The 12154-nt window shown below is 40.6% G+C and overlaps 1 long non-coding RNA gene and 1 pseudogene across 5 annotated transcripts in view; one reads left to right on the top strand and one right to left on the bottom strand.

Annotated features, from left to right (window-relative positions):
* The window catches only part of LOC105481631 (uncharacterized), a 60007-nt gene extending 57566 nt beyond the window's left edge, over positions 1–2441 (bottom strand). For all 5 annotated transcript variants that reach the window (XR_011613471.1, XR_011613473.1, XR_987054.3 and 2 more), the window contains exon 1: positions 2254–2441. This is a non-coding gene — a long non-coding RNA (uncharacterized lncRNA). The remainder of the gene's footprint in view (positions 1–2253) is intronic.
* A 9126-nt stretch (positions 2442–11567) lies between these two features.
* LOC105481635 (signal-regulatory protein beta-1-like) overlaps positions 11568–12154 on the top strand; it is a 56041-nt pseudogene continuing 55454 nt past the window's right edge.

The raw sequence follows: 12154 nt of genomic DNA, 5'->3' as shown, positions 1-12154 counted from the left end.
GTGTGAGACATGTTAGATTAATTTATAGCTATGTGGGGTGTCAGTTAGTCTAGAGTCCACCTGAGAAGTAGCTTTAAGAGAGGATCACTTAGCTCAGGCAGGGAAGTGGGATATGATTGCTGTCTCATTCTAATGCCTCTCTGAGCATGATGCTTTAAAGGGGACTCACATTACACAGATAAATGGTTTATTTGTGACATGAACAGACACTTCTCAAAAGAAGACATTCATGCAGCCAACAAACATTTAAAAAGCTTAACATCATTGATCATTAGAGAAATGCAAATTTAAACCATAATGAGGTACCATCTCATGCCAGTCAGAATAGCCACTATTAAAAAGTCAAGAAAAAAACAGATGCTGGCAAGGTTGCAGAGAAATAAGAACGCTTTTACACTGTTGGTGGGAATGTAAATTAGTTCAACCACTGTTGAAGATGGTGTGGTGATTCCTCAAAGATCTAGAGCCAGAAATACCATTTGACCCAGCAATCCCATTACAGAGTATACACCCAAAGGAATATAAATCATTCTATTACAAAGATACATGCACATGTATGTTCATTGCAGCACTATTCACAATAGCAAAGACATGGAATCAACCCAAATGCCCATCAATGATAGACTTGATAAAGAAAATGTGGTACATATACACTATGGAATACTATGCAGCCATAAAAAGTAATGAGATCATGTCCTTTGCAGGGACATGAATGAAGCTGGAAGCTATTATCCTCAGGAAACTAACGCAGGAACAGAAAACCAAACACTGCATGTTCCCACTTATAAGTGGGAGCTGAACAATGGGAACACATGGACACAGGGAGGAGAACAACACACACTGGGGCCTGACGGGGTTGGGGCCTAGGGAGAGAGAACATTAGTAAAAACAGCAAATGCATGCTGGGCTTAATACCTAGGTGATGGGTTGATAGGTGCAGCAAACCACCATGGCACACGTTAATGTAACAAACCTGCACATGCACCCCAGAACTAAAAATAAAAAAAATTTTAAAAGTTTCTTTACTTTCTCATTTCTCTCTTTTGATCAAAATATTTCCTTATTTAATTGTTATATACAAGATACAGAGCCCAGGAGAGAGGACAAAGTTGTGAAGGCAATGCCTGAAGGATTGGACCCCTCCCAGAATTGCCAAGAGGCACAGCTGGGGCAGGAAGGATGGGGCCCCGGCGATGGAAACACACCTATGTCCCTAGATCTCACCATGACCACTTTTCTTGACCCTGGAATCTATGGGCTCAATACCAAAGACATAAGGCCACAGAGAAGTTAAATAAGTATAAAGGTGTCACAGAGGTAACAATTTTATGACATTAAAACATCTAGGAGAGACAGTATAAATTCAGTTTTCAATCAGATCTAACTATGAAAATCTGTCTCACCAATGGCCCATGCAAAAAAATTCTGAATTATATTTAACACTGATAATTCTGAAGGCATTTTAATTTTACTTCACCAACAATATTGAAATTAATTTTATTTACCAGAAATTACTAAAGTCATATGAACTTTAAAAATATTTGAGCTTACTTAATTTATGATCATTCATTTATCTTTAAGTGAAGTGGGTGTCATGTAGACAATACACAAACACATACATGTACACATGTACACATAAAAATACAGACAGATACAAATAAAGATATTTAGCCTTGAGTTTACAGTTTTAGCTAAAACCCACTAATTTAAAAGGACAGTTGGATTAAATTGTGCCTCTATAAATTAAACTAGTTAAAGTTTGTCTTTCCCACATGGCCAAAACCCTTACCAAGTCTGTGGTATCCAATTTACATCTCAAAGCAGAGAGAGAATTTAAACATTTTCAAAGAGGAATTTGGGTGTGTTATTTAGAGGGAGCTTAAGAATGAATGCATGCCAAGGAAACACAAAACCATGGGAACTCACTACAGGATTTTATGAGGAAACAATCAGAAACCTTTTCAAAACAGCCAGTCAAATGCCAGAAAGTATTATATTAGGGATGAAACGCCAGTTTCCCTTTTTTTAAAACCTAGATCACTGAGCTTAGGGCCAAGCCCATTAACAAATGGGGCCAAGAAAGCATTTGCAGTTTTCAGCACCTAATATTTGAATTGTGAAAAGCAGGCACGGCTGGAGGGCAGAGCATCTAGATCTTTAAAAAGCATGGATCTCACTTTTACACTGAATCCCGGGTCCCCACAAAGAGGAAAATATCGTAGCACTGGCCTGCTGAACCCTTCCACAACATACCTTATTGCAAGGAGGTTCCCTGAAGCTGGTGGGAGACCCAACACCAATCAGCCTCCTCTGTGGTCAGTGTTTGGGTGAGGGAGAAAGGACAAGATGGAGGAAGGTGAACAAGAAGGCACAATCTATGTTGCTTCCGGGTTCTTCCTCACCAACTTTCCCGCGGGAAAATGCAGCCGCGCCCGGGAAGATGCAGATCAACCGAGCATGCGCCAGGTGACGTCAATCCGAAGAGATCGAAACTTACCCAGCCACGCCTATGGAGACGCCTCTATCACGCCCTTATCCCGCCCACTGCCCTCCCGCTTCCAGTACCAATGCATAAAAGTCTGCTGCCGGCAGGAGCCGGTGTGACTTCTTCTGCCCCTCCTGCTTGTGGACCCAGAACCTCGCCTGAGAGTGTGTGCATATTTGCAATAAAAGACTGCTGCTTTCTTATGTACTTTGGCCTCATATTTAATTATTTAGCTCTCCTAAATTAAGTATTAAATTAAGACAATTATTAAATTAAATTAAGACAGTCAGCTCATCCCTCAGAGGAATCTTAGCCCTCGTTGATAAGCATTTCCTTAGCCTCGTGCCTGTCTCTTCTAAACACACAAAGAAACAAATAGCTTCCTGCAGGAATAACCATACCTTGCACATGCTGTCAGCTACTTCCAAAGCTGCAGCTCTCACCAGTGACTTGCCAGCCGTCACACACACCAGGGTCAAATTCTCTCTCACACTAGCCACAGAGCTCAAGGAACTCAAAGTCAAAGACAGCAGAGCTTTAGATATGAGACAAGCCTACCCATGACTCTTGGGGAACATCGCAAGGAAGACAAAAAACGTTCAAAACGGGGGTTGTGGCACCTCCTTCTAGGTTCCTCAAGGGGTCTCAGGGCTGCTAGAAGTCTCCTCTGTATTTCTTCAGATGGTATTAGAGATGGTGAAAGAAAGAAGGAGCAGAAGTGAGAAGAAATAGAACAAGTTTTAGAGGAGCCAATTTAGGAGACCCTCTTTTCCAAAAGGCCAATGAAATTTTACTTCATCCATAGCAAAAATCATGTCAATAAGAAGAGAAGTAGGTAGAGAGAGCACATATAGTTAGCAGGGGCTTAAGAAGAGAGAAATACAGTCTACTGAGAAGCTTTTACAGGGTGAACAGAGGTCTCAATATATATATCCTAAATATCAGCTTTTAATTATTAATAATTCAACTTCTCACTTTAGAGCTGTTAAAAATTGTTTTATCTGACTTTAGCTGGGCAAACAGTAAACATTCCTGTTTCTTTTCTTCTTCTTTCTGAAATTTACATTAAGAAGGGGTTTTGGGAGTGGGACATGATTGTTTATTAGAGTTCTAGGGTAATCACTATTTAAAGCTGTTTGTCTTTGAAATTTGCTTGATTGTTTACTTTCTTTTTGAGCATATGTTTTTATTAGCTGGAGAGAAGGCTAAACAAATAAACCAAAAGTTCTTATATTCTAAATATAAACCCAAGTTTTAAATCAAAGTTATACCTGAACGGATGACTCAAAACCAATGCACAGACCAAACCCCAAATGCCTTTTATTGATTTATCCAAGATCTCCAAAGTGGAACAAAAATATTTGCAGCCATTCAAGATCCAGATCTCTTCCAAGAACAGCTCAAAGAAAGGAGAGTTTCACTAGCCTCAAGGTAGTGCAACACAAATCTATCTGACCATATTCTCTAGGGTCTCAATTTCTTAGCTGACCACCATACACAAAGGCCAAACAGAAGATTAAGAGAGACAGTGGTGGCTGGGCACGGTGGCTCACACCTGTAATCCCAGAACTTTGGGAGGCCAAGGCGGGTGGATCACCTAAGGTCAGGAGTTCAAGACCAGCCTGGCCAACATGGTGAAATCCCATCTCTACTAAAGATACAAAAAATTAGCTGGGCGTGGTGGTATGTGCCTGTAATCCCCGCTACTCGGGAGGCTGAGGCAGGACAATCGCTTGAACGTGGGAGGCAGAGGTGAGCCGAGATCACGCCACTGCTCTCCAGCCTGGGCAACAAGAGTGAAAATCTGTCTGAAACAAAAAACAAAAAACACAAACAGACAGTGGTAAAACAGGAAATCAGAAGATGCTCATGTGGGTAGAAAGGATTAGAAATAGATACCCTTAAATGTGAAGAGTCATACAAATAATCCAAAACAAAGAATTCAAATTAATTATTTCAAATGTTTCTTTCCTGACCTAAATTTATCCACTGAGAAAAGGAATTTGGTGGTGGGTCTAAACTTTAACTCTTTTTCAAATCCAATGTTAGTTGGAATGCTGCTTATCTAATTCCTTGGATGTTAACATTTCAAAGACATGGTTAAATTTACATCTCCAATAGACTGAGAAAGGCCTGAGGAAGGCTAGAGTGACTTTTGTAATTCTTGTAGCAAAGTTGAAGAGTCAGTTTGAGCATGTAAAGAATTTTCTGGAGGAGTTCGAGGAGAACTAGCATTTAAACTTACTTTCAAATATCTTATTATCAGATTTCAATTAAGACGAACAGAAAGTAGGTCTCCCATTCAATTTAGTTACGAAAACTGCTTTTTCCAATTGTGTACACAGATACATGAATTTAAAAATTTAAAAGGGCCTCCATTTTGGCCAATGTGTTTTGGGGTCACCTCAAGTCACATGAGTCCATTTACCTAGCCATTTGCAAGATGGAAAACTATATGTGATATGGTTTGGATCCATGTCCTTAAATCCATGTTGAATTGTAATCCCCACGGTTGGAGGTAGAGCCTGGTGTGAGGTGATTGGATCATGGAGGTGGAATTCTCATGAATGGCTTAGTGCCATCCGTTTTGATATCTTGGTGGTAGTGAGTTCTCCTGAGAGCTGGTTGTTTAAAAGCTTGTAGTACCTACCCCACCGCTCTTGATCCTTCTCTTGCCATGTAAGATGCCTGCCTCTGCTTTGCCTTCTGCCAAGAATAAAAGCTTCCTAAGGTCTCCCTGGAAACAAATACTGTCATGCCCTCTTCTTTTTTTTTTTTTTTTTGTAGAGGGAGTTTTGCTCTTGTTTGCCCAGGCTAGAGTGCAAAGGTGTGATCTCAGCTCACTGCAATATGTCTCCCAGGTTCAAGCAATTCTCCTGCCTCAGCCTCCCAAGTAGCTGAGATTACAGGCACAGCACCACACCATGCCCAGCTAATTTTGTATTTTTAGTAGAGATGAGGTTTCACCATGTTGGTCAGGCTGGTCTCGAACACCTGATCTCAGGTGGTCCCCCTGCCTCTGCCTCCCAAAGTGCTGGGACTACAGGCATGAGCCACCACACCCAGCTAACAAAACCTCTTTTCGTTATAAATTACCCAGTCTCAGGTATTTCTTTATGGCAGTGTGAGAACAGACTAACACAATATATATTATACACAAATGCAGCTGGTCTTCCTAAGGATGGTTGCCCCTTAAAGGAAAGCTCAGTTTTGTCCAGCAGTTTCCCTTAATTTTAGAATTTCCTTTTCAAAAGTGGCTAAGGTTAGGACAATGTATCAGATCAAAGTGTGTTGCTCTGTGAGCATCGCTCCACAAAGTGTCACCAGTGAGTCATGAATCCCTCTCTTGCATGTAACAACTGTTCATGCAATTCTCTTCGGGAGAATTGAACTCATCCTCATGTTTCTTTTGGTTGTGAACAAACAGGAATTGGTCACAAATGAAAATACAAGTCTGAATTTCATGCAATAGAAAACAGCTACAATTTTAACAGCATGCTGTGTAATTTTAGGCCAAAAGAAATGAAACTACTTATGCAAGACTGCCAATGCTGTGACCTGGAACACCTGCTGTGAAATAGCAGCGGAAGAGACAGTTATCTTTTGTTTTATTCCTGAAACCAGAATCTCCTGCCCATAGACAGAGATCAAAACCTCCATTCTAAAAAGAGACAGTTGGAGAGAACAGCCCAAATAATGGCAAAACCTCACTAAAAAAGAAAGGGAGATCTGAATTCAGGAGGACACACCCTTTTGCACCCTGTGAAGCCTATGGAGTGTGAGGAACATACTGCGTTAATGCTGGTACCAAGCACTGAGCCCAAAAGGGAAGGCAGTGTGTTCAGGGTTGGGAGGTCACTCTGAATCCTGCTGACTATAACAGATATGTCTAACTAAAAGAAGAAACATAGGTAAAATTAATATAAGTAGAAGGTCTATTTGGGCCAAATTTGAAGACTGTAACCCAGGAAACACCTCCAAGTCACTTTGGAGAATAAAGAACAGACTCGAGCTTTTAAGGAAAAAGGACAAACCAGGGGAGGGTATGATTACAAATGTTTTTCTCAGGAATTCTCATTGCTTTACAAAAATAACATCGATTAGTAACCTTTATACATTATTTAACTATAGAGTATGACTTGTGGTGTCCACATATGGCATTGTTACATTATTTTGTAGCTACTTGGGGCATCAGTTAGTCTAGAGTCCACATGGCAAGCAACCTCAAGAGATGATTACTTAGCTGAAGGAGGGAAGTGGGACATGACTGCTTTCTCATTGAAAGGGGCATCACATTCCTCGGATTAAAAGGTTTTCGCGCAATTTATATTACAATATAGATGTACCCAGAATTTATTTAATTATCTTTTACTTTTTCCTGCTGTGTATTGTTTTTAAATCATTATGTAATCTAAGGGTAGCATTATGTTTTCTAAACCTAACGCTTGCTCAGCACATAAGTGTTAATGTATTCCTTTCCTTCTTTTTTTCCTATTTTGGGATTATTGCCTCTGGAAGCTATGTCTTTATTTCTGTCTCTGGTTGATAAGAGGAAAAGCAGGAAGAGGATGGCACCCCTAGGCAGTAGCCTCTCCCTGAGATGGCCCTGATGACTCCAGTATAATCAGTCCATCCCCCTCCCTTTTCTGTTCTCTTCAGCAAAATCCTTTATTTATTTATTTTATATATAGATATGTATATGTATATATATATGTATGTGTGTGTGTGTGTGTGTATATATATATATATATTTTTTTTTTTTTTTTTGAGATAGGATCTCGCTCTGTCACCCAGGCTGGAATGCAGTGGTACGATCATGGCTCCCTGCAGCCTCCTCCTCCCAGGCTTTAGCAATCCTCCCACCTCAGCCTCCTAAGTAGCTGGGACTACAGGCATGCTCTACCACACCTGGTTGATTTTTTTTTTTTTTTTTTGAGAGACAGAGTTTTGCCATGTTGCCCAGGATGCAAAATCCTTTGGAATGGCTTGCATCTATGAGTGGATACAGATTTCCCCTCTCTCTTTGGATGTTTACCTGAGAAGCCCCTGGTAGTCCTGAGTGGCTTCCTATCCAGATTTATAATCCCAAATGATCCAAGAAACCAAGTGTCTTGGGGGAGTGAGATCAAAGTGCCCCTTCTGTCTTTTCTCTACTTTTTAAAAACATTGAGCCACCTATCTCTGTGGATGAGATCTGAGATATCCAATGGAGTTGGGAGATGAAAGCAACAGCAGCAGGGGATGAAACAGAGTTCTCACCAGCCCTGGAAGCACAGAGCTTTATAAGGTGCTATGGAGGACTCTCTGAGAAAGGAGGGCTGCCTGACACCAAGAGAGAAGAGAGGAAATTATGAGTGGTCCCTGACTTACAATGGTTCGATTTCTAAGTCTTTACTTTCCAATGGTGTGCAAGTGATACATTCAGCAGAAACCATACTTCAGGTACGCATACAACCATTCTTTCACTTTCAGTACAGTATTCAATAAATTACAGGAGATATCCAATAATTTTTTTTTATCAAGTAGTCTTTGTGTCAGTGATTTTGCCCAACTCTAGGCTAATTTAAGTTTTGAGCATATTTAAGGTAGGCTAGGCTAAGCTATGATGTTCAGTAGGTTAGGTATGTTAAATGCATTTTTGACTCACAATATTTTCAATTTAGGATGGGTTTACTGGGACATAACCTCATCACAAGCTGAGAAGCATCTGTGTTGCTGTAATTCAACAACACATTGAACAGTGGGGACAACACCACCCACCCAAGCTGTAGCCCACCGGACCCCTCAACTTGTCTTTATTACTGAGGCTGGAACAGAGTGATATGCACTCAGCACCAAACGAGATCTCCATTCTATCAGCAGGAGTTCTTCTTCAAATCAAAATCACTCCGAAGTACACTGAGAAGTAGCCAATCCACATGGCCCAGTAACTTCAGATCCCTGGCAATGATAGTTTAATTATCCTCCTTTTGCTGGAATCATGGATAGGAAGTGGTATCCTGGGGTGTGTTACTGATATTGGGACAGGATCCATACTATAGGATGGAGAGTTTGGCAGAAGCACAAAGTAGTGCACATCTTGCCAGCAGGATATAAAGCCCTCTCTATTGGTGGAGCCAATTGGGATAGCAAATTAGTGAGCCAGCAGCAGTTAAGAAAAATATCTCCTGGGAACTTTCTACCCATTTTAAATGATTCATTCTCATCACCAGTTGTGTTGTAAATGGTGGAGTAAGTATCACTCACTGGTGGGATCTTTGGGGATCATTCCAACATAGTTGCAGAAATCATACTCCGAGAGGCATATAAAATTAAATGATTTATTTTACTCATAGTTCCTAGAAGGTGAAGCATGACATGCCATACAGGGAACCATTTAGAAGGAGCTCCTAGAGAAAGGGCTCAACTTAGCAGGTGGGGAGATGAGACTGGGTGGACCCCTGGGAAAATGCCTTTATTAGGAGTCACAGTAAAGTACACAAGCAAATGGCATGAGGGAATTTCACTGGTGTGTTTGAATATCACTAGGTTACAGTAGGGGAGGGCAAGAACTAGTGGCAGGGACCAGACTTATCACACTGGCACTTCGTTGCCTGGGCAGGGTGCTCACACACTATTTGTGGGGACATCAAGGCATGAGAAAAATATGGAGTTCTAAAATTGTACACCACAACCGAAAATATTTATTTCTTTAGACAACTTTGAGATATTATATTGCAACCTTTCATTTCAACCTAAAGGACTCCCTTTAAGATTTCTTGTAGGGCAGGTCTAGAGGAGATGAACTCTGTCAGCTTTTGTGTATCCATGAATATCTTAATTTATCCCGTATTTTTGAATGATGGTCTTATCAGGTATAGAAATCTTAGTTGATGGCTTTTTTTTTTTTTCTTTCAGAACTTTAAACATAACATCCCACTGCCTCTGGCCTCCAATGCTTCTGATAAGAACTCAGCCAACAATCTTACTGAGGATCTCTTGTATGTGAGGAATGGCTTCTCTCTTGCTGCTTTCAAGACTCTTTGTTTCATTTTAGCTTTCAATAGTTGGATTATAATATATCTTAGTGTGGATCTCTGAGTTTATCTTACTTGGCGTTTGTTCAGCATCTTATATTTGTAGATTCACATATTTAATCAACTTTGGGAGGACTTGGGATATTATTTCTTCAAATAACCATCTTCTTCCTCTCTGTGTCTCTTCCTCTTCTGTTATTCTCATAATGTGTATGTTCATCCACTTAGTGGTATCCCATAAGTCCCTCAGGTTCTGTTCCTTTTTCTTTATTCTTTTTTGTCTTTCTATCCTGGAGACTCAATAATTTCATTTCAAGTTTTCTGATTCTTTCTTCCTCCTGCTAAAATCTATTATGAAACTCCTCTAGTGAATGTTTCATTATCATGACTTTCAGTTCTTATACTTCTGTTTGGTTCTTTTTAAATGTTTTTTATCTCTTGGCTGATGTTCTCATTTTGTTAATATATCTTATCCTAATTTCCTTTAGATTTTGTCCATGTTTTCCTTTAGCTATTTGAGCATTTTTGAGATGGAATCTTGCTCTTGTTGCCCAGGCTGGAATGCAATGGTATGATCTTGGCTCACTGCAACCTCTGCCTCCCGGGTTCAAGTGATTCTCCTGCCTCAGCCTCCTTAGTAGCTGGCATTACAGGCACCTGCCACAATGCCCAGCTAATTTTTTGTGTTTTTAGTAGAGATGGGGTTTCACTACATTGGCCAGGCTGGTCTTGAACTCCTGACCTCAGGCAATCCACCCACCTCAGCCTCCCAAAATGCTGGGATTACAGGCATGAGCCACTGCACCCAGCTCCCTTTGAGCATTTTAAGACAGTTGTTTTAAAGTCTTGGTCTAGTATCAGGATGGGACCAATATATTACAAGAGTCCTTATAAGTAGGAGGCAGGAGAGCAAGAATTAAAGAAAGACATGTGATAATGAAAGCAAGAGGTTGGAGTGATGGAAAGATGAAACTGTAAGAAAAGGAATGTGAACAACCTCTAGAACTGGACAGGTAAGAGACAGAGACCCAAAACTATTATCTCTGCTGACACCTGTTTAGATTGTATATATTTAAAAGTGCTTTGAGATATATATAGAGAGAGGTACTGTTATAGTCAAGCAAGTGAACATAACCATCATCTCAAATAGTTGCCTTGTTTTGTGTGTATGCCAAGTGCATCTAAAATCTTATCTTTTAGTAAAAATTGTGAGAACAATTCAATATTATTAACTAGGGTATTCATGTTGTACATGACATCTGTAGAGTTTTTCATCCTATCTGCAATTTTGTATCTTTCGACATACATCTCTCCATAACCTTCCCCAACCCTACTCCAGGAAACCAAAGTTTTATTCTCCACCTTTGTGTATTTGAGTTCTTCTCTTTTTTCTTGGTTATAGCTCAACAATTCCAATTTTGTACTGTGACCCCCAGAAGTATACAATAATACATTTCTATTGTTGTAGTACATAAATTTAGTAGTAATTTGTCACAGCATCATTAGGAAACTAATGTAATGTGATTATGCTATGGATAAAAAATTTCAGGCCTTAAAAAATGTTTTATTTCTTATTTAAGCCATATATTCATTGTGTGTTGAGAGTTCTGTCTTTCATAGTCACTCAGGAATCCAAATCGAGGAAGTAGCTTCCATCAGAGCCCTGTGGGTCTTTGTGGAAGGGAGCAGTTGATACACAGAGGCTCTTGCCGTTAAATGCACAGACCACAAATTATACCCATCAGTTCTGCTCAGAACTCAGTGGTCTAAAGAAGTCATATCACCCCACCCAATGGAATGATTCAGAAAAAGCAACACTCCATTTGGCCAGAAAGTAGAGACATAAATATTTGGCAAAGCATGAAATTTCCAAGGACGGTTCAGGAGTTCTACTCAGGTCCTCAACCTCATACTCCACCATTAAACTGGACCTCACTGTGCCACAGTGTCCTCACTTGTAATACAGTCTCATGTTACAGGCTTGTTGTGAGGGTTAAATGAGATAATACATGCAGTGTGCTGGGCTCAAGGCCCACTCCTGGGGTGTACTCAGTCAATGAAAGTCATTGATAAACACTTCAGAAAACATAACCACCACATAAGGATGAATAAATGACTGTTTTGTGTTTCCCTCCAGGAGTGGCGGGTGAGGAGGAGCTGCAGGTGATTCAGCCTGAGAAGTCAGTGTCGGTCACAGCTGGAGGTTCGACCACTCTGTCACCTCCCAGTTGCCCACAGATTGTTCAAAGGAACTGAAACAGGGCAGGAACTAATCTACAGTTCAAAAGGAGGCCACTTACCCTGGATAGCTTGCATTTCAGACATCACGAAGGGAAACAATACAGACTTTTCCATGTGCATCACTAGCATCGCAAAAGCCAACGCTGGCACCTACTACTGTGTGACGTAGAGTTGAAGTCTGCATCAGGCACTGAGCTGTCTATGCATGGTGAGTACAGTGTGGGCCTCCTTCATCCCCCAGTGTGTGACAATAAGTCAATAGTAACACCTTCCATCCATTGAGCAACAATCGGGTGTGGTGGTGGGTGCTCATTTTCATGATCTGATGTCACACCCTTCTACAGATCAGTTAAGTTAAGGCCTGAAGCATCATACTATTCACCCAGGCACCCATGGCCTGAAAATGGTGGGT

Source organism: Macaca nemestrina, chromosome 15, assembly GCF_043159975.1.
Source record: "Macaca nemestrina isolate mMacNem1 chromosome 15, mMacNem.hap1, whole genome shotgun sequence".
In the NCBI taxonomy this organism is placed as follows: domain Eukaryota; kingdom Metazoa; phylum Chordata; class Mammalia; order Primates; family Cercopithecidae; genus Macaca; species Macaca nemestrina.
Note: the sequence above shows the minus strand (reverse complement) of the source record. Positions and strands in the feature narration are given on the sequence as shown.